Consider the following 6314-nt stretch of genomic DNA (forward strand, 5'->3'; position numbering starts at 1 on the left):
TACTCTGCTTTCCGTGGCAGCGCTGATAGAGTCAGCTTCACACGTTCACTGAGGTGAGTGAGGCAGTAAATGTCTCATCACTGCTGAAAGGAGTCTCTGCTTCTCCCGTTCCCAGCTGTGATCTCCTGCTGCTTCCTTTGTGCCAGCTCTGGCTCTTCTGTGAATTTCTTTAACTACTTGAAACATTAGAAAACAAACCCAGCAACAGTAATGTACAATTGAGGACCTTTCTACCATTACAGTGCGAGGAAATGGGGCTGCAACTCACAGCTATGAGTTACTGATGCTGTTGGGGCTACAGTTAACGTGAGAGACTTGTATCCCCTTTGGGTGCCCTTGCATCCTTGCTCAGGCCTGTATGGTGGCATCTCTCCTTACCCCAGTTTCCCAAACTCCCTATAGTCCTCTAAGCAGCTTCCTCTCTTCTATACTCTGGTCTCTGTACTCCTGTTTTTTTTCTGTGCTGTATCTTGTTTTATTTTTCACAAGTAAACTCAGGCTGTGTCCCCGTACCCAGAAATGCAGGTTCTGCCCTTTGCTTACTCAGTGAGAATGGAATCACCAAAAAATAACAGCTCAGACTCTGCAATCCCAGCTTTCCAAGTGTGAACATGCCTGGCTGTGCTCTGCAAGGGTCCCCTCTACCGCAGTTCCTTCCACTGTAAGCTATCCTGGTCCTCCGCACGAGCACATCACTGCTGTGCTCCGTGTTACTCCTCTCTCAGCTTATCACCAGGGTTGGTCTGTAGCAGCTGCTGGTCTCTGGGGCAAATCTCTCTCTGGCAGCTGGACCAGGAGGGCCCAATTACCTTTAATTGTTCCCTGTCTTTTTTTTAAAAGAAAAGAACCCGTATTCTGGGAATTCTCCTGCAGCAGTATCTGTCTGTCTGCAATAGGGAGTCCCAGAGCAAGCAGCCATACAAATGACTTTATGGAACATGTGCTGTGCTAGCCTGCTGTAGTTTTAAAAAGACTTAACAGAGCTTACTCTAGTAGAATTAGAGGGTGTGAGCCGGCACAGACAGGATGCAGGAACAACCACAAAACCACAGGTTAAATGCAAAGAGTAAATTTATTTTATTTACCTCGCCAACCAGGGCATCCCCGAAGCAGCATGTGGGCAGAGGCACCGTGAGGGGGGTGCAGGCACTGGGAGGCTCAGGCCCCATTGCTCTCCCCTGTTTATCAGGGATCTGCGTGTGTGCAGTTTTCCACTGCACTTTGATCTCTCCCACAGCAGGGCAGGAATCTTAAGTGTGTTCAATAAGGTGCCTCTATCATAGGCCTATGGTATCTTGGCATGGATGTTCTGCTTGTCAAGCACACAAGACTAAACAATGATTAGTATGATATCCGTGGGTTTTTATACACCCCAGATGTGAGTCACTTGAGTGTGTTCACAATCCTCCTCGCCGATCTCCCATTATTTTCCCACCATGAGTGTTAATTTTTGCACTTCCCTTCTCTTGGTGTGGCTGCAGAGGGATTTGGTCAATTACTAGTGAGGCTTTATTTGCATTATTGCATGCAGTTTGGGTAACTTGTAGTGAAAAAAAAAAAGTTAATATCTTGTGTACAGACTGCAGTACCTGGGGAATGAAAAGTCCGGTGGATGAAGAAAAACTAACTGCCCTTGGATTGGTCAGCAAATGCAGCCTGAGGAGGAATGCCTCTCTTGTCTTCCCCATGCGTAAGGTAGAGAAGCTGTGTGAGCTTTACAGAAAGCATTGCACAGAGCAAATCAACAGCAACGCTGTACTGGAAATTGGGAAAAAAAAATTGCAAACTATTAAAGCCGTTCTGGGAGATCTTTTCTGCAGAAGCAGTGAGGAGAGAGACCTCTGTGAGCTTGTGAAAGGACAGAACAGGGGTGACTGGCCTCAGTAGCAAAAATTGCATCCATCCAATAATAAAGGAACACCCTTCAAGCTGCGTGCTGACAACAGGGAGGAGCTGTGTGACAGTCAGGAGTTCACTCTTGCGTTTTAGGTCAGTAAGAAACTCCCTGCTTATCCTAGCAGGCCTTCTGCTGAAATTCTTAGTTTTACAGGGGAGCAGGAGGGCAGGAGGCGGTATGAGCAGAGAAGCAGCAACACTGTGTTTGGGAAAGGTTAATACAGCTCTAGCGTATAAATTCTGTGCAATACTGGGAAGAATGGCTGCAGACAAGATTGCAGAGCAGCAGCAGCAGGCACCAGCAGAAACTATCAAATAGCAAAGACTGGTGGAAAATTTCCTAATGTTATTAGATTAAGCCAGCTGAAAAGTATCTGGGAGGGGTGGAGTTGGAGATAGGGCAGGATTTCAGATTCACGTGGGGTAAACAACACAGCATGAAAAAGACATTTTGATTCCATAGGATCTGAAATTTGAGACAACAATGAAATAGATACAGCTTCCTATCAATTTCAGCACAAGATGTGCTTGTATCAGAATAATATCCAGAAAACACTGGAATAAGGGATTCCAGATTTATAGTTATAGGAGGAACAAAACTAGGCAAAGATGAAACTGTACAGCTACTGTACACCTCTCATCTGTGATGAGCAGAAGTTGCTGCATGGCACTGCTGGCACAAGTGTCAGTACTGCCCAGGAGTCCTCAGGAGCTGGGCCTGTTGGCGTACACTGCCAGTGTTCTCTCTCTGTGATTCAGGAGACCTGGTGCATGTGAAGGCCCACAAAAAAAATCTTGTCCCCTCCTCCACCTTGGTCAAGCTGTGTCCTCATGGTTTGAGTCAGGTGGAGACAAACTTTTTTCCTGCCTGTACTGCAAATCACTGAACGGTTCTTGGCCTTCTTCTGTCTCTGGTAACCTACATGATCCCCTTTTGCTAAGTCAGACTAGAAGCTGGGGTGTCAGAACAGCTGCACAGATGGGACAGAACTCCTAAAAGGTCTTTCCCCTTGGAGGGGTCGCCGTTCATCTGGTCTTGTTTACACTCTGCCCCTCACCATCCTTTGCCCCAGCCTTGCTGCCCTGGCCAGCCTCTGAAAGAAATATTTAAATTTGTTGTGATCACAGTGACAGTTGGCTTTCTAGGTGGGCCTTGAGTCTCACTCTGGAGAGGCAGGGAAACCATCGCTTGCTCTGCACAACAGCTCAGTGTTAATGAAAATTTGCACCTGGCCTGTGCCAACTGAGGAAAGAGATCAGGAAACAAAGTACAGAATTACAAGTGTAAATACTTATCTGTGCTCATGAGGTGACCCTGTCAAATTGGGGCACCCTGAATGTGGTTTTATATGGGGTTCTTATACCCTTCAAATCACAGAATCACGGAATTGTCGAAGTTGGAAGGGACCTCTAGAGATCATCTAGTCCAACTCCTCTGCTGAAGCAGGATTTCCTATAGCACATCACTCAGGACTGTATCAAGGCGGGTCTTGAAAATCTCCAGAGAAGGGGACTCCACGACCTCCCTGGGCAGCCTGTTCCAGGGCTCTGGCACCCTCACCGGAAAGAAGTTTTGCCTCGTATTTAAATGGAACTTCCTATATTCCAGCTTGTGCCCGCTGCCCCTCGTCCCATCGCTGGAAACCACTGAAAAGAGTCCAGCTCCATCATCCTTCAACTCACCCTTGAGATACTTGTAAACATAGATAAGGTCTCCCCTCAGCCTTCTCTTCTCCAGGCTAAAGAGCCCCAGCTCTTTGAGCCTTTCCTCATCAGGGAGATGCTCCAATCCCTTAATCATCTTAGTTGCCCTACGTTGGACTCTCTCCAGTAGTTCCGTCTCTCTTGAACTGGGGAGCCCAGCACTGGAGGCAGTATTCCAGTTGTGGCCTCACCAGTGCAGAGTAGAGGGGGAGAATGACCTCCCTCCACCTACTGGCCACACTCTTCCCTACGCAGCCCAGGATTCCATTGGCCCTCTTGGCAACAAGGGCACATTGCTGGCTCATGGAAAGTTTGCTGTCCACCAGGACCCCCAGATCCTTCTCCTCAGTGGTGCTTTCCAGAAGATCCATCCCTAACCTATATTGGTGCCTGGCATTCTTCCTCCCCAGGTGCAGGACCCTACACTTGCCCTTGTTGAACATCATTAGGTTCTTCTCTGCCCAGCTCTCCAGCCTGTCCAGGTCTCGCTGGATGGCAGCACAGTCCTCTGGCGTGTCAGCCAGTCCTCCCAGTTTGGTATCATCAGCAAACTTGCTGAGGATACACTCTGTCCCCTTGTCCAGGTCATTGATGAATATGTTAAACAGGACTGGGCCAAGTATTGACCCCTGGGGGACACTGCTGGTTACAGGCCTCCAACTCGACCCTGCTCCATTAATCACAACCCTCTGACTTCTGTCACACAGACAGCTCTCAATCCATCTCACCGCCCTCTCATCTAGCCCACACTTCCTTAATTTTCTAATGAGGATGTTATGGGAGACAGTGTCAAAAGCCTTGCTGAAGTCAAGGTAGATGACACCTGCTCCTCTCCCCCCATCCAGCCATCCAGTTATAACACCATAGAAGGCTATCAGATTGGTCAAGCATGATTTACCCTTGGTAACTCCATGTTGACCACTTCCAATAACTTCTTGATCTTCAATGTGTTTGGAGATGACATCTAGAACAAGTCGCTCCATTACCTTCCCAGGGACAGAGGTGAAACTAATTGGCCTGTAGTTCCCTGGGTCCTCCTTCTTGCCCTTTTTGTAGACTGGTGTGATATTTGCCTTCCTCCAGTCCTCAGGCACTTCACCTGTTCTCCAAGACCTCTCAAAAATGATGGAGTGGCTCAGCAATAATATCTGACAGTTCTCTCAGCACTCGTGGGTGCATCCCATCAGGGCCCATGGATTTGTGTATGTTCAGTTTGGCCAAGTGGTTTCTAACCCGGTCCTCCCCAAGAGAGGGAAAGTCTTCCTCTCTCCAGACCTTCCCCCTTGTCTCCAGCGGCTGGGATTCATGCGGGGCAGTTTTGGCAGTGAAGACTGAAGCAAAGAAGGCATTCAGCAACTCCGCCTTCTCTGTGTCTTCCACCACCAAGGCACCCACCTCATTCTTCAGTGGGCCTACATCTTCCCTAGCCTTCCTTTTTTTATTGATATACTGAAAAAAACCTCTTCTTGTTATCTTTAACTGTGGTAGCTAAGTTAAGTTCTGCTTGGGCTTTTGCCCTTCTAATTTTTCACCTGCATATCTTCACTACACCTTGATATTGCTCGTAAGTAACCAACCCCCTTTTCCAGAGATCATAGACTTTCCTTTTCTCCCTGAGGTCCAGCCAAAGCCCTCTATTTAGCCAAGCCAGTCTTCTTTCCCGTCAGCTTGTTTTATGGGACCTGGGGATGGCCTTCTCCTGCACTTTTGAGAGTTCATCCTTGAAATATGACCAGCCTTCCTGGGCACCTGTGCCCTTCAGGACTGTCTCCCAAGGGACACTCGACCATGCTCCTAAATAGGCCAAAGTCTGCTTTACAGAATTCAAATGTTCAGGTACAACATGGTTTGATTAATCACTAACGCCCCTGGTACTGATTACTAACCATAGTAAAACTTTGCAAAGCAACTGTATTTCTGCAGCATTCTTGCCGCTTGTCTATTAATCCAGATGTCCCTGGAGTCAGTCTTACTAGAGCTACTGATCTCCAGATGGTACTAGGATGGCCAGACAATGCTGGGAGGGTTTCAGGGGATGTCCAGGGGTGTCGGTTGTCCTTCATGGACATCTCTAAGCCTCCAAGAAGCAAAGCCCTTCTTTCCAGGGCTGGGCTGTCCTTTAGTTTGTTTTACTTAAGCGCGAACAATACCAAAATTTCCAGTAAAATTCCACTACCTCATCCCATTGCAGTGAACTAATGTATATATTAACAAAGTTAATAAACTTTCCTACTGTAAAGACTGAGTGACACAATAGTTAGGGAATTTCCCTAACATCAGTCCCTGCTGATCTTTGCACCTGAGCATCAGGAGAGGTTTCTGGGCAGTTCAAGGCATCCAGCAGCAGCACGCGGCCACGCGCCCCCCTCGCCTGACATCGATGCCTCCCCGTCCCGCCGGCAGCTCCTGACGGCTCCCCTCAGCCCCTCTCAGCTCTCCTCCACTCTGCCCCGGTGCCTGCAGGAGCAGCGGGTCCACCGGGGCTACTCCGTGGACCCTCCCCGGCAGGCCTCCCCTCACACGAGACCTCCCCGATCCTGCGGGCTCCTGACCGGCACGTCAACCAGGATGGCCGCCGCACCCGCTGCCGCTGCTCCCCGGGGAGAGATTCCCGCCCCGCCCCGGCTGAGCCCCGCAGCACCGGAGGATCCCTGCGCCGCGGTCCTACCGCCCCTTCCGCTCAGGGCCCGGCCGACCCCGCCCCTCGGCGGCTC

Source organism: Numenius arquata, chromosome 21 (assembly GCF_964106895.1).
Source record: "Numenius arquata chromosome 21, bNumArq3.hap1.1, whole genome shotgun sequence".
Classification (NCBI taxonomy): Eukaryota; Metazoa; Chordata; class Aves; order Charadriiformes; family Scolopacidae; genus Numenius; species Numenius arquata.